Source organism: Pristiophorus japonicus, chromosome 9 (genome assembly GCF_044704955.1).
Source record: "Pristiophorus japonicus isolate sPriJap1 chromosome 9, sPriJap1.hap1, whole genome shotgun sequence".
NCBI lineage: Eukaryota > Metazoa > Chordata > Chondrichthyes > Pristiophoridae > Pristiophorus > Pristiophorus japonicus.
In genome coordinates this window covers 87,571,223-87,597,175 of record NC_091985.1, presented here as the reverse complement: position 1 = coordinate 87,597,175, position 25,953 = coordinate 87,571,223, and positions in this window count along the sequence as shown.

Below are 25,953 nucleotides of genomic sequence, written 5' to 3'. Positions count from 1 at the left end.
TTGGGTTAATCCACAGTTTATCAAAAGTTCTCTGACTCATCAATGATGGACCCGAGCCCGTGTCCACTTCCATACTCACAGGGACTCTGTTGATTTTTATTTCCATTATCACTGGGGGTGAATCGTCGGTGCACGTATACAGTCCCAACACCTCATCTTCTTCTGCCTGCTCCTCGCTGAACAGCAGATCAGCCCCCATCTCCACAGCCATATGGTGAGTCTGATTTCTTTTACACATACGCTGAAGGTGGCCTTTCGTGTGGCAGGTATTGCACGTGTACTCCGTAAACCTGCACCGGTGAGCTCCATGGCTTCCTCTGCAGCGCCAGCATGGTGCTGCTTGATTGGCCCCCCTCAGCGGACTCTGAGTTCCAGGACCCCGAGGTCCGTGCTCTCTGCCCTGGGCAGAGCCACGTTCTGCAGTTTTGTCCGTGGTGGGCGCTATCCTGTGGACAGTGCCTGCCGGGTTCGAGACTGTGTGGATTATTTGCTTGGTGCTGCAAGTCGAGGTCATATATGTCCGGCTGAAGATGATGGCCTTTGTCAGGGTGACTGTGGGTTCCGTGGCTAGGAGCTTGTGAAGGAGGCCCTCATGGCCAATCCCCATAACGAAAATGTTCTGCAACGCCCCGTCAAGGTGTGCGCCAAAATCACACGGCGCCGCGAGTCTCCTGAGGTCCGCAGCGTATTTGGTGACATCCTGGCCCTCAGGTCTGCAGTGATGGTAAAATTTGTATCTGGCCGTGAGGATGCTCTCCTTCGGTTTCAACTGGTCACGAATGAGTTCAGTCAGCGCCTCGTATGACTTATCCCTGGCGCTCCTGGGTGCCAGCAAATCCCTGACGAGACAGTAAACCTCATCTCCACAACTGGAAAGCAATATCGCCTTACGCTTATCTCTCATTGCGTCCGTGTCCTCCGTCAGGTCGTTTGATGTGAAGTAGTACTCGAGCCTTTCCGTAAAGGCCTCCCAATCATTGCCCACGGTAAAATCCTTTAGTGAGCCCAGAGTAGCCATGGTTGCGTGGAGTTCGTCCGCTTCCTTGTCGCCAATATGGTGTATGCAGCACACAAATCACTGACTCCACACGGTCTGGTGTTAATCTAACTGCTGTGACCTTCATCCTTTATTGTTCAGCTCCAGAGTGACTCTCAGGTGTGGTGGTCAGCCTTTCATATTGCCTGTTGCAGGTACTTTCAGGTTTCCCACCACAGCGCCCTCTGTGGTGTACCATTGTGCTTATTATCCATTTAAGGTACCAGGACGATATACACATCAATACATAACAGTGGCCACATGAAGCGCAATCCAATTTTCGCTCCATGGCAAAAATGGGTCGCTGCACACGGTGATGACATCATCGTCGTCAGCGCAGAGGCCTGGCTCGCTACCAGCAAGAGCAGGGCACCACCGGTTAGCGTCGCCGCTAAACTCCTGCGGATTTCGCGGCTGTCGGCAGCGGCACCGCGACCGGGCAAAAAGTCATTTGCACCCCTAACGGAGGCACAAATGACCTGAATAAAGACAGGTTAAATGAGTAGGCAAGAAGATGGCGGATGGAGTATAATGTGAGGAAATGTGAGGTTATTCACTTTGGTCAAAAGAATAGAAAAGCAGAATCATTTTAAATGGTGAGAGGCAATTAAATGTTGGTGTTCAGAGGGTTTTGGGGGTCCTTGTACAGGATCATACAAAGTTAACATGCAGGTACAGCAAGCAATTCGGAAGGCAAATGTTATGTTAGCTTTATCTCAAGGGGATTGGAGTACAAGAGTAAGGACGTCTTGCTACAGTTGTACAGGCCTTTAGTGAGACCACACCTGGAGCACTGTGCACAGTTTTGGCTTCCAGACCTAAGGAAAGATACACTTGCCTTCGAGGTGGTGCAACTAGATTGATTCCTGGGATGAGAGGGTTGTCCTATGAGGAGAGATTGAGTAGAATGGGCTTGGAGTTCAGAAGGATGAGAGGTGATTGATAAGGTTGACGCTTAGAGGCTGTTTTCCCCAACAGGGGAGTCTAATACTAGGGGGCATAGTCTCAGGATAAGGTGTAGGCAATTTAAGACTGAGGTGAGGAGAAATTTCTTCACTCAGAGAGTTGTGAATCTTTGGAATTCCCTACCCTAGAGGGTTGTGGATGCTCAGTCTTTGAGTATATATAATGTTATGTCTTGAATAAAGAGACAGACTAGATACTGCAAGTTCAAAATAAGGTGTGACTGTTGTACTTTATTACAGGTCTGAGAGTGCCTCTCCAGCCTGTGAGGCCTCCTTATATACAGGTGCTCCCAAGTGATTGTGGAATCCCTTGGGACTCCAGGGGATAAGCCCTCTGGTGGTTAGACATGGTATTTACAGGTTTACATACATAAAAACACTCCCCCCCGCCCCCCAAAGTCAATAGTGTAACTATTTACAATGTGATTTGATCTGGGGCCTTCCTTTCCCTGGTTGATCGCCTCGGTGAAAATGCTGGTGTTGGTGAGTCGTTGGTTGGGCCTTCGCTGGGCTGCTGTGCAGCTGGCCTTGCTGGGCTGCTGGGTGTGCTGAGTCTTGCTGGGCTGCTGCGGGTGATAGGTTCTGTTTCGTGGTCAACCGCTGGATCGGTTGCCACTTGTGTTTGTGTTGGAGGGTCGAAAAATGTAGAGTCTATTGTGGGTTGTTCTGGATAGTCCGTAAATCTGAGTTTGGTTTGGTCCAAGTGTTTCCTGCAGGTGAGTCCATTTGCGAGTTTGACCACAAACACCCTACTCCCCTCTTTGGTCAAAACAGTGCAAGCAAGCCACTTGGGACCTCGTCCATATTTCAACACAAATACAGGATCAATTATTTCAATTTTGCGTGACACATTTGCGCAATCATGATATGTATTCTGTTGAAGCCGCCTGTTCTCTACCTGTTCGTGTAGATCAGGGTGGACTAACGAGAGCCTTGTCTTAAGTGCCCTTTTCATGAGCAGCTCAGTGGGAGGAACTTCAGTGAGCGAGTGTGGTTTTGTGCGGTAACTAAGCAGGACTCAGGATAAGTGAGTTTGGAGTGAGCATTCTGTTACACTTTTCAAGCTCTGCTTGATTGTTTGAACTGCTCGTTCTGCCTGACCATTGGACGCTGGTTTAAGCGGGGCAGTCGTGACATGTTTGATCCCATTGTGGGTCATGAACCTCTTGAATTCGGCACTGGTAACGCACGGCCCATTGTCACTTACAAGGATATCAGGTTTGCCGTATGTGGCATACATGGCCCGTCGGCTTTCAAGGCAGCAGACGAGCTTGCACATTCAATCCATTTGGAATACGCATCAACAACCACTAAAAGCATTTTTCCCAAGAATGAGCCTGCATACTCGACATGGACCCTAGACCACGGTTTGGGGGGCCAGGACCATAAACTTAGTGACGTCTCCCTGGGTGCATTGCTTAACTGTGAACATGTATTACATTTGTGCACGCAGGACTCTGAGTCTGCATCGATACCGGGCCACCACACGTGTGATCTGGCTATCGCTTTCACCATTACGATGCCTGGGTGGGTACTGTGGAGATCACTAATGAAGGTGTCCATGCCCTTTTTTGGCACAACTACCCGATTACCCCATAGGAGGCAGTCTGCCTATATAGATATTTCACCTTTGCGCCGCTGGTACGGCTTTATTTCTTCCTGCATCTCGAACGGGACACTAGACCAACTCCCGTGGAGCACACAGTCTTTTTCTAAGGACAGTAAAGGGTCCTGGCTCGTCCAGGTTCTAATCTGTCGGATGGTAACAGGTGATTGCTCACTCTCGAATGCTTCCATTACTATAACTAAATCTGCGGGCTGTGCCATCTCCACCCCCGTGGTGGGCAATGGCAGCCTATTCAGAGCATCGGCACAGTTTTCTTTGTCTGGCCTGTGGTGGATGGCGTAGTTGTATGCGGACACCATGAGCGCCCATCTCTGGATGCGGGCCGATGCATTCGTATTTATCCCCTTACTTTCAGAAAAGAGGGATATAAGTGGTTTATGGTCGGTTTCCAATTCAACTTTGAGCCTGAACAGATATTGATGCATTTTCTTTACCTCGTAAACACACGCTAACGCTTCTTTTTTGATCATACTGTCGGCCCTCTCAGACTTAGATAGACTTCTCGATGCATAAGCAACTGGTTGCAATTTCCCAAATTCATTAGCTTGTTGCAATACACACCCGACCCCATACGACGACGCATCACATGCTAGTACCAAACACTTACATGGATCGTACAACACAAGCAATTTCTTTGAATGTAACAGCTTCTTACCTTTCTCATTTTCTTGGCTTTTATCCCATATCCATTCATCTCCTTTATGCAGTAAAGAGCGCAGGGGATCCAACAATGTGCTCAGACCCGGTAAGAAGTTATCAAAATAGTTCAGGAGTCCTAGAAATGACCTCAGCTCCATCACGTTCTGTGGTCTCGGTGCATTCTTGATTGCCTCCATCTTCGAATCGGTGAGCCTGATGCCGTCCTCCGCGATTCTTATTGCCAGGAACTCCACTTCAGGCGCCAGGAAAATGCACTTCGAGCGTTTTAGCCTGAGCCCCACATGATTAAGTCGACTAAGAACCTCCTCCAGGTTCTGCAGGTGCTCGACGGTGTCCCGACCTGTAACCAAGATGTCGTCCTGGAAGACCACGGTGCGCGGGACCGACTTCAGCAAGCTTTCCATATTCATCTGGAATATCGTCACGGCAGATCGAATCCCAAACGAGCATCTGTTGTAAATGAAGAGACCTTTGTGCGTGTTGATGCAGGTGAGGCCTTTCGATGATTCCTCCAGCTCCTGCGTCATGTAGGCCGAGGTCAAGGCCAGCTTCGTGAACGTTTTCCCTCCCGCCAGCGTTGCAAATAGGTCGTCTGCCTTTGGTAGCGGGTATTGATCCTGCAGTGAGAAATGATTGATAGTTACTTTGTAATCACCACAGATTCTGATGGTGCTGTCTCCCTTGAGGACTTGGACAATTGGACTGGCCCACTCATTGAATTCGATCGGCAAAATGATGCCCTCACATTGTAGCCTGTCCAGATCGATTTCCACCCTCTCTCATTATGTATGGTACCGCTCTTGCCTTGTGATGGATGGGTCGTGCCCCCGGAATCAAATGGATCTGCACTTTTGCTCCTTGGAACTTCCTGATGCCTAGTACGAACAGCGAGGGGAACTTGCTTAGGACCTGGGCACATGAGGTGTCGTTGACGGACAAAAGCACTCGAACGCCGTCCCAGTTCCAGCGTATCTTTCCCAGCTAGCTCCTGCCGAACAGCGTGGGGCCATCGCCCGGTACCACCCAGAGTGGTAACTCATGCACCACTCCATTGTAGGAGACCTTTACGGTAGCACTGCCGAATACGGGAATCAGTTCCTTTGTGTATGTTCTCAGTTTAATATGAATGGGGGTCAGGACTGGCCTTGAAGCCTTGCTGCACCACAATTTATCGAAAGTCTGTTTGCTCATTGTGGACTGGCTTGCGCCCGTGTCCAATTCCATGGACACTGGGAGTCCAGTTAATTCAACCTTCAGCATTATCGGGGGACACTTTGTGGTAAATGTATGCACCCCATATACCTCTGCCTCCTCGGTCTGAGGCTCTGGTTCGTCGTGATCCATCATGGATCTGTCCTCGTCTGCAACATGGTGGTTTGCAGGATTAGCAGGGTTTGCAGCTCACCTGCACATACGTTGGAGGTATCCCATTATTCCACAGTCCTTGCAAACGTATCCTTTGAAGCTGCATGAATGGAAACGATGATCACCCCCACAGCGTCAAGAAGGTGTTAATGGCCTTGTATTCACCATCCTTGATGGCGGACTCTGAGTCATCTGCGGACATGCAGTTGCAGGTGTGTAAGTCCTGCCCTGTACATTTCGATTCGAAAACAACATCACTTTGTTCACAGTACTTATAGCAGCATTTGTGTGCTGAGAAATTTGTTTGGTATTGTCACTGGTGGCGATAAACACCTGGGCTATCGCTATGGCTTTACACAAGGTTGGGGTCTCTACAGTCAAAAGTTTTTGAAGTATTACTTCATAGCCAATGCCAAGTACAAAGAAGTCCCTGAGTATGTGCTCCAAATGTCCTTCAAATTCGCAATGTTCTGCAAGGCACCTTAGTTCGGCAAAGTAGCTCGCCACTTCCTGGCCTTCAGACCTCTTGTACGTGTAGAACCAATACCTCGCCATCAGAATGCTTTCCTTACGGTTTAGATGCTCCCGGACCAGTGTGCACAACTCATCGTATGACTTGTCTGTGGGTTTCGCTGGAGCGAGCAGGTTTTTCATGAGGCCATACGCTGATGCCCCGCAAACGGTGAGGAGGATCGCCCTTCGTTTGGCAGCGTTCACTTTTGCTTCCAACTTGTTGGCCACGAGGTATTGGTCGAGTCGCTCCACGAAGCTTTCCCAATCATCCCCCTCCGAAAATTTCTCCAGGATGCCCACAGTTCTCTGCATTGTTGTGGTGGTGTTCGTCATCTGTATCTCGTCACCAGTTGTTATGTTTTGAATAAAGAGTCAAACTAGATACTGCAAGCTCAAAGTAAGGTGTGACCATAGTCCTTTATTACAGATCTGAGATTGCCTCTCCAGCCTGTGAGAACTCCTTATATAGAGGTACTCCCAAGGGATTGTGGGATCCCTTGGGACTCCAGGGGATAAGCCATGGTATTTACAGGTTTACATACCTAACATAGAAACATAGAAACATAGAAAATAAGTGCAGAAGTAGGCCATTCGGTCCTTCGAGCCTGCATCACCATTCAATAAGATCATGGCTGATCATTCATCTCAGTACCGCTTTCCTGCTTTCTCTCCATACCCCTTGATCCCTTTAGCAGTAAGGGCCATATCTAACTCCTTCTTGAATATATCCAACGAACTGGCATCAACAACTCTCTGCGGTAGGGAATTCCACAGGTTAACAACTCTCTGAGTAAAGAAGTTTCTCCTCATCTCAGTCGTAAATGGCTTACCCCTTTATACTTAGATTGTGTCCCTGGTTCTGGACTTCCCCAACATCGGGAACATTCTTTATGCATCAAACCTGTCCAGTCCCATCGTAATTTTATATGTTTCTATGAGATTCCCTCTGATCCTTTTCAACTCCAGTGAATAAAGGCCCAGTCGATACAGTCTCTCCGAATATGTCAGTCCAGCCATCCCGGGAATCAGTCTGGTGAACCTTCACTGTACTCCCTCAATAGCAAGAACATCTTTCCTCAGATTAGGAGAGCAAAACTGAACACGATATTCCAGGTGTAGCCTCACCAAGGCCCTGTACAACTGCAATAAGACCTCCCTGCTCCTATACTCAAAACCCCTAGCTATGAAGGCCAACATACCATTTGCCTTCTTCACCGCCTGCTGTACCTGCATGCCAACTTTCAATGATTGATGTACCATGACACCCAGGTCTCGTTGCACCTCCCCTTTTCCTAATCTGCCGCCATTCAGATAATATTCTACCTTTGTGTTTTTGCCCCAAAGTGGATAACCTCACATTTATCCACATTATATTCCATCTGCCATGCATTTGCCCACTCACCTAACCTGTTCAAGTCACCTTGCAGCCTCTTAGCGTCCTCCTCACAGGTCACATCGCCACACAGTTTAGTGTCATCTGCAAACTTGGAGATATTACATTCAATTCCATCTAAATCATTAATGTATATTGTAAATAGCTGGGGTCCCAGCACTGAACCCTGCGGCACCCCACTACTCACTGCCTGCCATTTGGAAAAGGACCCGTTTATCCCGATCTCTGCTTCCTATCTGCCAACCAGTTCTCTATCCACGTCAGTACATTACCCCCAATACCATGTGCTTTAATTTTGCACACCAATCTCTTGTGTGGGGACTTGCCACACTTTTGAAAGTCCAAATACACCACATCCACTGGTTCTCCCTTGTCCACTCTACTAGTTACATCCTCAAAAAATTCGAGAAGATTTTTTAAGCATGATTTCCTTTTCATAAATCTATGTTGACTTGGACCGATCCTGAAACTGCTTTTCCAAATGCGCTGTTATTTCATCTTTAATAATTGATTCCAACATTTTCCCCACTACTGATATCAGGCTAACCGGTCTATAATTATCTGTTTTTTCTCTCCCTCCTTTTTTGAAAAGTGGTGTTACATTAGCTATCTTCCCGTCCATAGGAACTGATCCATAGGAACAGTTGATAGACTGTTGGAAAATGATCCACTATTTCTAGGGCCACTTACTTAAGAACTCTGGGATGCAGACTATCAGGCCCCATGGATTTATCGGCCTTCAATCCCATCAATTTCTCTAACACAATTTCCTGCCTAATAAGGATATCCTTCAGTTCTTCCTTCTCACTAGACCCTTGGTCCCCTTGTATTTCCGGAAAGTTATTTGTCTCTTCCTTCGTGAAGACAAAACCAAAGTATTTGTTCAACTGGTCTGCCATTTCTTTGTTCCCCATAATAAATTCACATTAATCTGACTGCAAGGGACCTACATTTGTCTTCACTAATCTTTTTCTCTTTATATATCTATAGATGTTTTTGCAGTCAGTTTTTATGTTCCCGGCAAGCTTCCTCTCATACCCTTTTTTCCCCCTCCTAATTAAACCCTTTTCCTCCTCTGCTGAATTCTAAATTTCTCCAAGTCCTCAGGTTTGCTACTTTTTCTAGCCAATTTATATGCCTCTTCCTTGGATTTAACACTATCCTTAATTTCCCTTGTTAGCCACATTTGAGCTACCTTCCCCGTTTTATTTTTACTCCAGACAGGGATGTACAATTGTTGAAGTTCATCCAAGTGATATTTAAATATTTGCCATTGCTTATCCATCGTCAACCCTCTAAGTATCATTTGCCAGTCTATTCTAGCCAATGCACAAAACATATAATGAGATTGATAGATTTTTGGATATTAAGGGAATCAAGGAATATGAAGATCAGTTGGGAAAGTGGAGTTGAGGTAGGAAAGGCAGCAAAGAATGATTACAAAAATGATTAAGAAAGGGAAGATAGATTATGGACTCAATTTTCCACAAAGCTTTTTTTTGGCGTAATTGAAGAATTACGCCTGTTTTTTTGGGGCCCAAGAACGGCAAAAAAAAATGTTCTAAGTTTCCCCGTTGGATTGCTGCATTTTGGCGTGGCCTAACCTGTCCATTAGTTTTGGGGGTGGAGTCTTGATCTGCACCAAAAAGATAGGGTTGCCACGGTAACCAGGGACACAATGCAAGTTGAGGCTGCAAAGTGAAACATGCAGCCAGCTCACAACACATTACAACACATTGCATCAACTTAAAAACATATTAAAATATATTGCAGCAACTTACCTCCAATTATTAAAGCCGGTCCTGCTCCCCGTCCCTAGCCCTGGCTGAAGGGCTTGCCAATCTGCTAGCCTAGCCCACCCCGAGCCCCTTGCCTGTGCCAGTCCAGATCCAGCTCCCCCACCCGCCACCCAAGCCCCGAGTGCCTTGCCGGTCCTGGTCCCTCACTCCTAGCCCTGTCCGAAGGTCTTGTCGGTCCAATCCCCCACCCGACCCTGGCCCCGAGTGCCTTACTGATCCCGGTCCCCCGCTCCTAGCCCAAGCAGAAGGCTTGCCGGTCCGCACCCATGCCCCTATTCCAGGCCGAATGGCCTCCTCCCTCCCAATCCCCACATTTAACTACACCCGAAAGGCTTTCCCCCCACCCCCACACACCTCCTTCCCGCCCCACCTCTCTTTCTCCCCACCCCCCCCCCCCCCCCCACCTCGCTCTCCCCCTCTCTCTTACTTTTCCTGCTGCTGCTGTCCGGGTATCTGCTGCACTAATTGCGCCGATTTCCTTACCTGCGCCGATGTCTTTAACTCTCCAGAAGGTTTTTCTGCAGAGGAAACATGCGCTGGCCTAAGCAGAACTGGAGTAACTTTCAGCTGGCCAAACTTGCATAAATGGCCAGAATTGGCGCGGGTGGCAGATTACGCCCCCTTTGGCTGAAAAGAAAACTTACCTAAAAAATCATAACTAACTGAGTCACGCTGATGCAAATTGATTCGGGAAACTGGGGATTTTTAACTTAGGCCAAAAAAAGCAGCCTCCGTCAAAAAAATGGTGCAAATCACTGGGGAAAATTGAGCCCTATGAAAGTAAACTAACACAAAATATAAAAACAGGTAGCAAGAGTTTCTACAGGTATATAAAAAGGAAAAGAGTGACTAAAGTAAATGTTAGTCCCTTAGAGGACAAGACTGGGAAATTAGTGATGGGGAACATGGAGATGACAAAAACTCTGAACAAATATTTTCTATCAGTCTTTACGGTAGAGGACACTAAAAATATCCCAACAGTGGATAGTCAAGGGGCTATGTGGGGGGGGGGGAAGGAACTTAACACAATCACAATTACAATAACTAAGGAGGTGGTACTCAGTAAGTTAATGGGACTAAAGGCAGATAAATCCCTTGGACCTGATGGCTTGCATCCTAGGGTCTTAAGAGAAGTAGCGGCAGGGATTGTGGATGCATTGATTGTAATTTACCAAAATTTCCTGAATTCTGGGGAGGTCTCAGCAGATTGGAAAACTGCAAATGTAATGCCCCTATTTAAAAAAGGAGGCAGACAAAAAGCAGGAAATTATAGACCAGTTAGCCTGACATCTGTGGTTGGGAAAATGTTGGAGTCCATTATTAAAGAAGCATTAGCAGGACATTTGGAAAAGCATAATTCAGTCAGGCAGAGTTAACATGGATTTATGAAGGGGAAGTCATGTTTGATTAATTTGCTGGAGTGCTTTGAGGATGTAAAGAACAGGGTGGATAAAGGGGAAACCATTGGATATGTTGTATTTGGACTTCCAGAAGGCATTTGACAAGGTGCCACATAAAAGGTTACTGTACAAGATAAAAGTTCACAGGGTTGGTGGCAATATATTAGCATGGATAGAGGATTGGCAAACTAACAGAAAACAGTGAGTGGGATAAATGGTTCATTCTCTGGTTGGGGTACCGCAAAGATCAGTGCTAGGACCCCAACTATTTACAATCTACATTAACGACTTAGATGAAGGGACCGAGTGTAACGTAGCCAAGTTTGCTGACGATACAAAGATGGGAGGAAAAGCAATTTCTGAGGAGGACACAAAAAACCTGCAAAAACACATAGACAAGCTAAGTGAATGGGCAAAAATTTGACAGATGGAGTATAACGTTGGAAAGTGTGAGGTTATGCACTTTGGCAGAAAAAAAATCGAAGAGCAAGTTATTATTTAAATGGAGAAAAATTGCAAAGTGCTGCAGTACAGCGGGAACTGGGGGTCCTAGTGCATGAAACACAAAAGGATATTATGCAGGTACAGCAAGTGATCAGGAAGGTCAATGTTATCTTGGCCTTTATTACAAAGGGGAAGGATTATAAAAGCAGGGAAGTCTTGCCACAGTTGTACAGGGTATTGGTGAGGCCACACCTGGAATACTGCATGCAGTTTTGTTTTCCATATTTAAGAAAGGATATACTTGCTTTGGAGGCAGTTCAGAGAAGGTTCAGTAGGTTGATTCCGGGGATGAGGGGGTTGACTTATGAGGAAAGGTTGAGTAGGTTGGGCCTTTACTCTTTGGAATTCAGAAAAATGAGAGGTGATCTTATCAAAACGTATAAGATTATGAGGGGGCTTAACAAGGTGGATATAGAGAGGATATTTCCATTGATAGGGGAGACTAGAACTAGGGGGCATAAACTTAGAATAAGGGGACCGCCCATTTAAAACTGAGATGAGGAGGAATTTCTTCTCTCAGAAGATTGTAAATCTGTAGAATTCACTGCCTCAGAGAGCTGTGGAAGCTGGGTCATTGAATAAATTTAAGGCAGAGATAGACAGTTTCTTAACTGATAAGTGAAGAAAGGATTATGGGGAGCAGGCAGACAAGTGGACCTGAATCCATGATCGGAGGATCAACTATGATCGTATTAAATGGCAAAGCAGGCTCGAGGGGTCGTGTTCCTCAAGGTTTGCCGTCCAAAAATTTATAGTCTGATAAAGAGTCTACTCCTGCCTGTGAGTCCAACAGAGAAGACGTATGAAGAATTGTGTACACTGGTGCAGGGCCACCTTAAGCCAGACGAAGGCATCATCATCTCGAGATACAGATTTTACACGCATGTTCGCTCAGAGGGCCAGAATGCAGCAGAATTTGTTGCTGACCTGAGACGTCTAGTGGGAACGTGTAAGTTCAGGGCTGTGTTGCCAGACATGCTGCGGGACTTCTTTGTAATCGGCATCAACCACAAGGTGATCCTCTGTAAACTACTGGCAGTGGAGACGTTGGAATTGAACCGGGCCATCACGATTACTCAGTCATGCATGATGTGAGCTGTGAGGAGGATGCTAAGAGACTGCAGGGTGACTTGGACAGAATAGGTGAGTGAGCAAATGAATGGCAGATGCAGTATAATGTGGATAAATGTGAGGTTATCCACTTTGGTGGCAAAAACAGGAAGACAGAATATTATCTAAATGGTGACAGATTAGGAAAAGGGGAGGTGCAACGAGACCTGGGTGTCATGGTACATCATTCATTGAAAGTTGGCATGCAGGTACAGCAGGCGGTGAAGAAGGCAAATGGTATGTTGGCCTTCATAGCTAGAGGATTTGAGTATAGGATCAGGGATGTCTTACTGCAGTTGTACAGAGCCTTGGTGAGGCCACACCTGGAATATTGTGTTCAGTTTTGGTTCCCTAATCTGAGGAAGGACGTTCTTGCTATTGAGGGAGTACAGCGAAGGTTCGCCAGATTGATTCTCGGGATGGCAGGACTGACATATGAGGAGAGACTGGATCAACTGGGCTTCTATCCACTGGAGTTTAGAAGAATGAGAGGGGATCTCATAGAAACATATAAAATTCTGACGGGATAGGTCAGAGGCAGCAAGAATGTTCCCGTTGCTGGGGAGTTCCACAACCAAGAGTCACAGTCTAAGAATAATGGGTAAGCCGTTTAGGACTGAGATGCGGAGAAACTTCTTCACTCAGAGAGTGGTGAACCTGTGGAATTCTCTACCGCAGAAAGTTGTTGAGGCCAGTTCGTTAGATAGATTCAAAAGGGAGTTAGATATGACCCTTACGGCCAAAGAGATCAAGGGATATGGAGAGAAAGCAGGAAAGGGGTACTGAGGTTGAATGATCAGCCATGATCTTATTGAATGGCGGTGCAGGCTCGAAGGGCCAAATGACCTTCTCCTGCACCTAATTTCTATGTTGCTATGTTTCTATGTTTCTATGACCGATAGAAGTCTAAAGCAGATATCAGTGAAAAATCAAAATTTGGCAAGTACTGTAAATATGATTTGCTGAGTATGGTCACACATTAGCTGGACATTGAGGGAGAGGAACTTGTAAAGTCCTGTCCCGTCAGTACAGATTCACACGAGGCATTTAGTGATGTCAAGGTCACTCTGGACCTGCACCTTTATTTCACAGCTCTGGAATGCTGCATTTGCCTGAGACCTGTCCTTATATACCTGTCTCTTGCAAGTGCACCCCTGGTGGTAAGGTATGCTGGTGTTTACAGGTCATATCTTATTACAGTCATGTATAGTATGTTAGGATACAGTTATATATAATAATGTAAGATACATGACATCACCCTCCCCCAAGGTCTTATTGTCTTTATAGGTTCAGTCTCTAAGGTGGTCTACGCTCTCGCGTGGAGCGTCTAAGTTGTGGTTCAGTTGTTTGCCTTGGTGTCTGTTTTTCTTTGGGTGTGGTTGCTGGTAACTCGCCTGGGCTGTCTGTTTCGATTGGTGTGATTGTTGTTGACTCGCCTGGGCTGTCTGTTGGGATTGCCCTTTCCTCAGGTTGTTCCCTCTGTCTGTCCACCAGGTGTGGTGCGAGTTCCACATTGTAGTCTGCCTCTGGTTCTGCAGTGTTGTTGGTAAATCTGCTTTTCACTTGGTCTACATGCCTCCGGCAGGTTTTGCCATTGTCCATTTGTACTACCAGTAGCCTGTTTCCTTCCTTGTCCGTTACTGTCCCTGCAAGCCATTTGGGACTCCTGCCATAGTTTAGTACAAACACTGTGTCCCCTATCTCATTCCATCTCCCCCTCGAATTTCTGTCATGCTACTCGGTCAGCTTACGGCGCTTTGCCTCAACGATTTCGTGCATGTCTGGGAGGATTAATGAGAGCCTTGTTTTTAAAGTCCTTTTCATCAACAGTTGCGCGGGGGGGATCCCAGTCAATGAGTGCGGACGAGATCTGTATGCCAGCAGCAGTCGCGACAGGCCTGCAGCGTGGGACCTTGGACCTTACATTTTAAGCATGCCTTGTTTAATGATTTGCACTGCTCTCTCCGCCTAGCCGTTGGAGGCCGGCTTGAACGGTGCCGTCTTAACGTGATTTATGCCGTGGTCAATTATAAAATCTTGGAATTATGCGCTGGTGAAGCACGGACCATTGTCACTGACTAATATGTCAGGGATTCCGTGTGTTGCAAACATGGTTGCGAGGCTCTCCACAGTGGTGGAGGTTGTGCTCGAGTTTAAAATGGTGCATTCGATCCACTTTGAAAATGCATCTACAACTACGAGGAACATTTTTCCCATGAATGGGCCCGCATAGTCTACGTGCACCCACGACCACAGTTTGGTAGGCCAGGGCCAGGGGCTCAGGGGAGCCTCCCTGGGGGCATTGCTGAGTTGGGCACAAATGGTGCACCTTCGGACGCAGAGCTCCAAGTCCGCATCAATACCAGGCCACCAGACGTGGGATCTGGCTATGGCCTTCATGAGAACGAAGCCCGGGTGCTCGTGGTGGAGCTCCCGGACAAATGCCTCTCTGCCTCGCAGAGGCATGACTACTCGGCTGCCCCACATCAGGCAGTCTGCTTATAGTGATAGCTCATGCATGCGCCTGTGAAAGGGTTTTAATTCCTCGGGGCAGGCATCGCGAACCTCTGCCCAGTCACCGGTTCGGACACATCTTTTTACTAAGGATAATGTGGGGTCGCTGGCCGTCCAGGCTCTGATTTGGCGAGCCGTCATGGGCGAACCTGTGGACTCAAAAGCATTGATTGCCATGACTATCTCACAGTCCTGTTCGTCAGACCCTTCCGTGGTCGCCAGGGGTAGCCTGTGCCTGGTCTGTGCCTTATGGTATAGTCGTAGGACGCCAGCATGAGTGCCCACCGTTGAATTTGCGCCAAGGCGTGGCGTTTATTGCCTTGCTCTCAGATAGGAGGGACGTGAGGGGCTTGTGGTTGGTTTTTAATGCTAACTTGGCCCCGAAAAGGTATTGGTGCATCTTTTTGACACCGTACATGCACGCGAGCGCCTTCTTCTCTACCATTCCGTACCTGCGCTCCGCCCGCGAAAGTGACCTGGAGGCATAAGCTATGGGTTATAATTTGCCCGCACTATTGACATGTTGCACCCGACCCCATACGCTGACGCATCGCATGTGAGAACTAGCTTTTTACCTGGATCAAAGAAAGTCAAAACACTGTTGGAACACAGAAGGTTTCGAGGCTTATTGAAGGCGCGTTCCTGGGCGTCCCCCCAAAACCAATCGCACCCCTTCCTGAGTAGCACGTGGAGAGGCTCCAGCAGCGTGCTTTAATTCTGCATAAAGTTCCCAAAGTAATTTAGTAGACCGAGAAAGGCGTGCAGTTCTGAGACATTCCGGGGCCTGGGTGCCAGGCGAATTGCTTCTGTTTTGGACTCTATTGGGCGGATCCCATCCTCGTCGCCACTGTAAAGTCCTGTCCCCTTAATACAGATTCACACGAGGCATGTAGTGAAGTCAAGGTCACTCTGGATCTGCACCTTTATTTCACAGCTCTAGAATGCTGCACTTGCCTGAGACCTGTTCTTATCTACCTGTCTCTTGCAAGTGCACCCCTGGTGGTAAGGTATGCTGGTGGTTACAGGTCATATCTTATTACAGTCATGTATAGCATGTTAGGATACAGTTATATATAATAATGTAAGATACATGACAGAACTAATTTCAGTTGTGATACATCGCAGAGATTACATGCGGCACACGCAAAGCAACCAGCGTGTGCAATGCTCGGAAAGCTGTGTGCTCGTTCCGCCAGAAAGAATAAAATGTATTCAGCTCTCTTAGAATACAGAGCCTCAGTTATCTCCCTCATGCAACAGTGGGCAGCAAACTGGGAGATGTTGCAAATATCTCCAGCTCCAGGTCGGAAGGAGCCCGACGCCTAAAAGTTCATGGCCATCATGACCTTCACAGCCCCTGGCAATGCGGACCTCACCCTGCTCTGAGGTTGCAGTTGTGACTGCAGCAAGTGGCAGATTTCAGTGAGAACATCCTTGGTGAAGCGCAGACATCTGACACACTGTTCCTCGCTGAGGTTCAGGTTGGAGTATTTCTCCCTGAACACCCTGGGCGGATATGGTCTCCTGCTGAGAGCACTTCTCCCCTCCCTCTTGCTGCAGTTTGTCCTGCTCTGTGTCGCCTCTACTCATTCGCCCTGTCATGTTGTAGGCCAAGTGGAATACCAACTAGTGCACCCTTGTCTGGCAGCAAGAGGTCTGTGCAGAATCCTTGAAGTCAAGACAATAGCATTCAGTACCTGTCACACCACTCCCTGTTGACTTTAGGAACTTTAAATAACTGCACAAAGCATCAAACACTTGTACAGACATAGCAACAGCCAGCAGAAATCAATCAGCAACTTACCTGCACAAGTAGTTGATGATCCCTTGAATTACCACTGTTGGGGTCGGGGAGGGGGGGTCCGTCCTGCTGCTGAACACTTGTGCAGCTGTGCGTGTTTAAGACTGGGCATTAGCTGGAGCGATGTGCTCCACAATGCCAGGGCTGGCACTGATTGACATTAAGATCTGCCTATTCTACATACTTCCAGCAGAGGTTCACTGTGCCCACGTTAACACTCTCACCAAAATGGCGCGACTCACATCAGAAATGTGCCTACGTTCTGCGGACGCCATTTTTGATCCAAAACAACACCCGTAGCACCGAGAAAAGGGGCCAAACTTTGCAGCCAAAATCTTTTTAAAAGAAAATAATATAAAAATTATTTTTTAAAAGCTAGTTGCACACACATGCACAGAGGGAGATTTTCCTGTGTCTGCACTCGGGCATCGGAAAATTGGGCAGCTTGAGCAGGTGCCTGTAAAGGAATCTACTCAATTTTCCTACCAATTAAATGAATGGAAGGAAGATCAGGCGGCTTCCTTTACAGGTGTGCATTCTCCATCATCCTCCACGATTTGTTCATTACACCCAGGTGATCCAGTATGTATGGGCGCAGATCCAGGAAAATCCTCTTTTAATATATTTAAGGCCACAAAAGTCCTCACTGAATTTAGCATTTCTGGGGTGCAGAATTGGCACGGCACAATTTTCTGGCTACAAGTTGAGGCGGAAACCATTTCCGCTGTTTTTATCACCCCAAAATTGGCACGTCCAAATTTCCAATGATGGTTTTTAGGTCTCCACAATACGCCTGCTGAGTGCCCGGTGAGTGATTTAAATTGAAGTTTAACGAAGGACAATGCCACTGGCTGAAATTCCAAGAGTTCAACTCGCAATGTACCAGAGGCCATTTAGAACGGATGTATGAGACATACCTGTTGCCTGTAACGGCTGTGTTGGGCAGAAGTGAGGAAACATTAAGCTTACAGGGTGCAGAAACTTTGAATACAGATTTCTGGAGCGTGGAATGTGTTTCGGAGCTTTTTTGTTTCAAAAGTACCGGAATAGCCTCTGACTGCAAGTTGGTCTGTGAGACCACTGGGATATTTTTGCTCCCTCCAAGAGTGTGAGGGGTTCTGAGGAAATGATATTGGGTTCCCAATGGACTTTTTTTGTTTGCCATTACCTGTATTATGGAGAAGGAGGCCCAGCAGCAGAAGATGAAGGAAAGGCTGTGAGGCAACATATGAGGGGGATATTATCCCACCCGAAAGGATTTAATGGTCTTTACCAATGTTCCCTGTAATTTATTTTGTAGGTGCACGGGTCCTTTAACTGGCTGCGCAGCCCATTGAATTCTTTGTGCATGCGCGGCTATTTGCTTTGTAAAGCCGGTGAATGGCCTGTGCGGGATCTCAAGACTGTTTTACGGCCACACAGCTTAATGGGAACATTGGTCTTTATCTGTAAAGCACAACTTTCCCCACATAGATAGGAACACTGTCGTGAAGGGGTACATGTTCCACCACATATAAGACAGGTCATATTGATCTGGCCTATCCACTAGCTTTCTGTGCTCACATATATGAATTAATTATCCCTTCCACAGCTGTGGGAGAGAACTAATAGTTAGGGAAACAAATATATTGTGTTGACATTGTGATTCTTTTATGAATCAACATTTGTGGCTGCTGAGGCAGATAATTCAGGGATTTGACCGAACCCTACAGTGCCCTACCACATCCAAGATGCATAAGTTTCTTCTAAATGTGCCCTGTGATAAATGGACAATTCCCTACTAATCAGATCATAGAAAGAGCAAATCATAGTTTTCACCGAGATCCAAACTGCCACTTGTAATATGAGTTCACTCTGAAATGGAGAGGCAATAGCTTCAAATGCAAAATAAACTGACAAACTAAAAACACTAGAGACAGGGAAATGGAGATCTGTTTGTCTTGGGATATACGCTAAAATATTAAAGAGTGTACAAAGAAACTAAAAGTCTCATTCTCATTGCTCTATCATGTCCTATATTAACAAGATTGGTATGAGATAACAGTCTCTTGCAGCCTCAGAGATGTTAAGCTAAGATAGAAGTCGGTTCACGCCGGCAGGCAGCAGGGAACGATTCTGCCTTGAGCCTCATTTCAATGAAACCAGCGAATCGGCATTGGATTTTGGACCACTGCGTCGTCGGCAACACTGGCATACAAAGTGGCCAAAACTAGTAGGAGGACAGAAGACTGGGAAGCTTTTAAAAGCCAGCAAAGAACGACAAAAAAAAAAATGATTAAGAGAGGGAAGATAGACTATGAAAGTAAACTAACACAAAATATAAAAACAGTTAGCAAGAGTTTCTATAAGTATATAAAAAGGAAAAGGGTGGCTAAAGTAAATGTTGGTCCCTTAGAGGACGAGACCGGGAAACTAGTAATGGGGAACATGGAGATGGCAGAAACTCTGAACAAATATTTTGTATCAGTCTTTACGGTAGAGGGCACTAACAATATTCCAGCAGTGGATAGTCAAGGGGCTATAGTGGGGGAGGAACTTAACACAATCAAAATCACTAAGGAGGTGGTACTCAGTAAGATAATGGGACTAAAGGCAGATAAATCCCCTGGAGCTGATAGCTTGCATCCTTGGGTCTTAAGAGAAGTAGTGGCAGGGATTATGGATGCATTGATTGCACTTTACCAAAATTCCCTGGATTCTGGGGAGGTCCCAGCAGATTGGAAAACTGCAAATGTATGCCCCTATTTAAAAAAGGAGGCAGACAAAAGGCAGGAAACTATAGACCAGTTAGCCTGACATCTGTGGTTGGGAAAATGTTGGAGTCCATTTTTAAAGAAGCAGTAGCAGGACATTTGGATAAGCAAAATTCGGTCAGGTAGAGTCAGCATGGATTTATGAAGGGGAAGTCATGTTTGACAAATTTGCTGGAGTTCTTTGAGGATGTAACGAACAGGGTGGATAAAGGGGGACCAGTGGATGTGGTGTATTTGGACTTACAGAAGGCATTTGACAAGGTGCCACATAAAAGGTTACTGCACAAGAGAAAAGTTCATGGGGTTGGATGTAATATATTAGCATGAATAGAGGATTGGCTAAATAACAGAGAATAGAGAGTTGGGATAAATGGTTCATTCTCGAGTTGGCAACCAAGAACTAGTGGGGTGCCGCAGGGATCAGTGCTGGGACCACAACTATTTACAATCTACATTAACAACTTGGAAGAAGGGACTGAGTGTAACATAGCCAAATTTGTTGACAACACAAAGCTGGGAGGAAAAGCAATGTGTGAGGAGAACACAAAAAATCTGCAAAAGGACATAGACAGGCTAAGTGAGTGGGCAAAAATTTGGCAGATGGAGTATTATGTTAGAAAGAGTGAGGTCATACACTTTGACAGAAAAAAATCAAAGAGCAAGTTATTATTTAAATGGAGAAAAATTGCAAAATGCCACAGTACAGCGGGACCTGGAAGTACTTGTGCATGAAACACAAAAGGATAGAATGCAGGTACAGCAAGTGATCAGGAAGGCCAATGGTATCTTGGCATTTATTGCAAAGGGATGGAGTATAAAAGCAGGGAAGTCTTTGCTACAGCTATATAAGGTATTGGTGAGGCCTCACCTGGAATACTGCATGCAGTTTTGGTTTCCATATTTACGAAAGGATATACTTGTTTTGGAGGCAGTTCAGAGAAGGTTCACTAGGTTGATTTCGAGGATGAGAGGGTTGACTTATGAGGAAAGGTTGAGTAGGTTGGGCCTCTACTCATTGGAATTCACAAGAATGAGAGGTGATCTTATCGAAACATATAAGATTATGAGGAAGCTTGACAAAGTGGATGCAGAGAGGTTGTTTCCACTGAACTTCCAGATAACCTCCCAGAAGTACTAGGGGACCGAGGGTCTAGTGAGAAGGAGGAAGTGAAGGATATCCTTATGAGGCGGGAAATTGTGTTAGGGAAATTGATGGGATTGAAGGCCGATAAATCCCCAGGACCTGATAGTCAGCATCCCAGAGTCCTTAAGGAAGTGGCCCTGGAAATAGTGAATGCATTGGTGATCATTTTCCAACAGTCTATCGACTCTGGATCAGTTCCTATGGACTGGAAGGTTGCTAATGTAACACCACTTTTTTAAAAAAGAGGGAGAGAGAAAGTGAGTAATTATAGACCGGTTAGCCTGACATCAGTGGTGGGGAAAATGTTGGAATCAATTAATAAGGATGAAATAGCTGCGCATTTGGAAAGCAGTGACAGGATCGGTCCAAGTCAACATAGATTTATGAAGGGAAATCATGCTTGACAAATCTTCTGGAATTTTTCGAGGATGTTTCCAGCAGAGTGGACAAGGGAAAACCAGTGGATGTGGTGTATTTGGACTTTCAAAAGGCTTTTGACAAGGTCCCACACAAGAGATTGGTGTGCAAAATCAAAGCACATGGTAATGGGGGTAATAGACTGACGTTGATAGAGAACTGCTTGGCAGACAGGAAGAACATAGAACATAAGAACATAAGAAAATAAGAATTAGGAACAGGAGTAGGGCATCTAGCCACTCGAGCCACCTCCGCCATTCAACAAGATCATGGCTGATCTGGCCGTGGACTCAGTTCCAATTACCCGCCCGCTCCCCATAACCCTTAATTCCCTCATTGGTTAAAAATCTATCTATCTGTGACTTGAATACATTCAATGAGCTTGCCTCAACTGCTTCCTTGGGCAGAGAATTCCACAGATTCACAACCCTCTGGGAGAAGAAATTCCTTCTCAACTCGGTTTTAAATTGGCTCCCCCGTATTTTGAGGCTGTGCCCCCTAGTTCTAGTCTCCCCGAACAGTGGAAACAACCACTCTGCCTCGATCTTGTCGATCCCTTTCATTATTTTAAATGTTTCTATAAGATCGCCCCTCATCCTTCTGAACTCCAACGAGTAAAGACCCAGTCTACTCAAGCTATCATCATAAGTAACCCCCTTATCTCCGGAATCAGCCTAGTGAAACATCTCTGTACCCACTCCAAAGCTAGTATATCCTTCCTTAAGTAAGGTGACCAAAACTGCATGCAGTACTCCAGATGCGGCCTCACCAATACCCTATACAGTTGCAGAAGGACCTCCCTGCTTTTGTACTCCATCCCTCTCGCAATGAAGGCCAACATTCCATTCGCCTTCCTGATTACCTGCTGCACCTGCAAACTAACTTTTTGGGATTCATGCACCAATGGTGGAACAGTGGAGGCGTGTCCTGCACAGTTGGAGCTGAGCTGCAGTGAGAGGAGCAGCTATCAACTTTTGCTCTTGCCTGGAAGGCCTGGAGAGCCCTGAGAACAGCCCAGGAAGAGAAGGAAGGAAAGGGCTTCACCACCAACTTTCACCCAGAGGGAGAGGAGGAAAGCAGAAATCTTTCAACATCTTTTTCCATTCTACAAAGAGTTGGAGAGAGGGGGAAATACCAACAACAACATCCAGTGTGGAAGGAGGGAGACTCTACTATTCTACAGGTGGGTGTATTGGTGCAGTCCCCAATAGACTTTGTTGTATCGGTGGGGGGAGGAAAGAAGAACACTGAGGGCTGGAACATCGCGGGGGGTGTGTGCGTGTGGATAGTGTGTGTGGGGGCCTTGCTTATAACTAGGCCCCACACACAATTGAACCCCCCCCCCCATTGCCTAGCCTGGGATAACTGGAGCTACCAGGCTGAAGATTTCTTCAATCACCCGTTAAGCATCGTTGGGAGTGTGTGCCTGGGTGGCTCTAGCTGCCCCAGGTGAAGACATCTTCTCCCCTCACCCGAAGACCACCCCAAAGACTATTTGTGTTTTGCCATCTGGGGTTTGCACCCACCCACAGCTGCGAGGGGAGACCTGCCCTCGCAGTTCAACCCCGCTTCCCAACCCCCTCTCTCTTTCTCTGTTACTCTCTGTTTCTCCCCTCTCTCTCTGAGACCCCTTCCTCCTAAATTAAAAAAAACCCAACAAAACAATTGAGACAACTGAGCAGAGGGAGCAAGGCCCCTCCCCAATTGCCAACTAGGGGAGAGGTGCCTCGTTAAGAGCTCCTCTGCTCAGTCTTTTAGATAAGAGGCCAATTAAGACCATTAAGGCCTGTGACTTTGGGGTGGGTGTAGCCCTTAAAGGGACCCCGTGATGGCGACCCCATCCACGGCGGTGGCAGGGCCAGCGAAGACGTATGCGCAGGCGGCAACCGCTTCCACGGCACCTCCTGCGCCACCCGCTGCCCTGCCACCTTTCAGATTAATTACCAGAAAACACGGGGTCAAGAGCTACACTCACCCCACAATGAGCATTGAGGAGTGCGTGCGGGCGATGGCTGGGGTAGTCGGCCCCTCGGCCATTGTCGCGGCCTCCAAGATGTCTGGGAAGGCTGTTTTCTTCCTGGGGTCAGAGCGGGCGGTGTCCCTGGCCCTCGAAAAGGGGCTCACGGTGGGCGGGACGTTCCTGCCGATGGACCCTCTCGAGGCCACCGCGCAGAGGATCATCGTTTCAAACGTCCCGCCCTTTGTTCCCGCTGAGCTCCTCCTCCCTCACCTACACCAACTGGGGGAGGTAAGGTCGGGGATCAACCCCATACCGCTCGGCCTCAGGGAGAACAGCCTGCGCCACGTGTTCTCCTTCCGCCGCCAGCTCTTTGTCCGGCTGGCGCGGGAGGAGACGACGGAGGGGAACTTTAATGTGGTGCACGAGGGGACTGCCTACCGCGTCTTTTGGACGTCGGACGGCGTGCGGTGCCATGCCTGCAGGGAGGTGGGGCACGTTCGCAAGAACTGCCCCGCCTCCAAGGCCGCCAAACCACCGAAGGCGGCCAAGGCTGGCGCCGCCGCCACCCCTCCCCCGAGTTGCGTCCGTGTGCCGGGAGCCGTAGGTGCGCGGGCAGCGTCGGAGGCCTTTGTTTTCAGGGCCTCCGGCGGGGAGGAGGGAGAGCGTCCGAACGGAAAGAAGGCGCGGAACAAGGAGAAACATCTAGAGGCGGGTCCCCTCAGTGCGCCAGAAAGATTGACCACCGCGCTCGGCCCAACCCAGCCACCGGCGAGCGCGGGGTGCCCTGAGCCCGTGCCCGAGCCCTTGAACAACACCGCAGAGGGGCCTGGGCGCGGGCAAGAAAAGAAAAAGGGGGGGCGGAGCGGGAGGCCTCGGCAGTAATGGAGGTCTCCCTGCCTCAGCGCACCTCCAGCAACAAAAGGAGGCGCCGCTCCGTTGAGGCGGAGGGGGAACAACATCCCTCCGCGGAGGAGTCGGTGCCCGCCGCATGTCCCGCGTCCCCCACCAGCGCCCCCAAGCAGCGCCGTAGGCGGGAGGAGTCTGTCCTCGGGCAGGGTGAGACAGTCAAGGCTGCCCAGCCTCTGCCTCCCGGGGATGGCGTGGAAGATCTGCCTGTCGTGGGGGGCGTGGGGACCGCGGAGGAATGCATTGCCGCCGGGCCGGGCGTCCCGGGGACTGAGGCGGGCGGGGCCGAAAAGGCCGAACCTGAGCCCGCCCAGCCAATACCCAACTTCCCCCGGGAGTCGCTCGACCCGGCAGAAACCGAAACAAATGTTTTTTATGACACTGTAGATGCTGGGCCGGGGGGTGGCAGCGGGGAGGGGGAGGAACACCCACCCTCGCCCCTTGCTTTGGAGCTGGAGCACTTGGGGAGCCTGGAGATTTCCTATGGCTGGGTCTCTCCTTGTTCCCCGGTTCCTGGGGCGGAGGGGGAACCCCTTCCGCTGTCATTTCCCGACACAGCACCATTTTTAAAAGAACCCGTCGGGACTCCTCTGCCGACGATCCTGGGGGTGGGATCGGGGCAGAGCCAGGGCCGGTTGGAGCGGCCGGGTCATTTGCCGTACCTTGTGCGGTCGATGGGCCGGCTGCTGGCGGCCACCTCCCGGAGGAGGACGGGGACTCAGTGGGGGACGCGGGTGAAAACCTAGAGACCACCGCCAGCGAGGCGGTGGATCTGCTCGCGGCCGCCGCCGAGACCATCCTCATTCCTGCAAAGGAACTCCGGGACTTTTTGGCCCAGAGCCGGGGTTGCTGCAACCAAGCCCGACTGGCCCTGGAAAAATGGTCCGAGCCAGAGCTGATCAAGGGGTCCGTCCGCGCCGCCGTTAAAACCTTGGCCGCGGGCGGGCCGTTGACAAAGGCGCAACACCTTGAGCTGCGCGAGCTTGAGGGACTCCTCGCTGGGCTGCGGAGGGAGCGGAGTTCAACAAAAGACTCCGCTCCCTCCCCCACAATAGGTTAAGGTAGAGGTTGCACTATGCTTTTGCCATGAAGATAACCATAGCCAGCCTCAACATCAACAGCGGCAGAGGGGCACGCCGTAGATTTGACAATTTTTCGCTCCTGCAGGAGGGGAAATATGCGGTGTGCTTCCTGCAAGAAACCCACACCGTTCCGGGAGACGAAGCCACGTGGCTCCTGGAATGGCAAGGAGAGGTCCGCATGAGCCACCTCACCGCCATTTCTAGTGGGGTGGCCATCTAGCTGGGCCCGCAATTTCAGCCGGAGATCTTGGGGGTCGAGGAGCCCATGCCAGGCCGCTTGCTGCAAGTAACGGTTCGCCTGGGGGACGTGCCGCTCCATCTCGTGAACGTGTACGCCCCTCAGCCCGGCCCGCAGCAAACGCGCTTCTTTGAAGAGGTGTCCGCTCTTCTTGGCTCCGTCGACGTCGGCGACTGCATTGTCCTCGGGGGGGATTTTAACTGCACCCTCGAGGCGAGGGACCGCTCCGGTGCCCCGCAGTGCATGACGGCGATGGAGAAGTTGAGGGACCTGGTCGGGTCCTTCGACTTGGTGGACGTCTGGCGAAATCTCCACCCCGACTCCAGTGCCTTTACTTGGGTGAGGCCTGGAGTAGGATGGTCTAGAGTCGACCGCCTTTACGTGTCTCGGGCATACGTTTCCTGCGTCCCGGCGGCCTCCATGCGGCCGTGTGCCGTGTTCGGACCACCACCTGGTGTGGGCGGAGCTCGCTTCGCTCCGCGTGAGGACAGGGTCCGCGTACTGGCACTTTAACAACCGGCTGCTGGAGGACGTGCGGTTCCAGGACTCGTTCCGTCGATTCTGGTCCGACTGGAGAAGGAAGCAGGGGGACTTCCCCTCCTTGAGGCTATGGTGGGACGTGGGCAAGGCTCACGTCCGCGTCTTCTGTCAAGAGTACGCGAGGGGGTCGACCAAGAGGCGGGCGGCCAGAGTCGGGCGCCTAGAAAAAGAGGTGCTCGACCTGGAAGCCCGTCTCGGTCAAGTCGTCCAGGACCCGGCCCTGCGG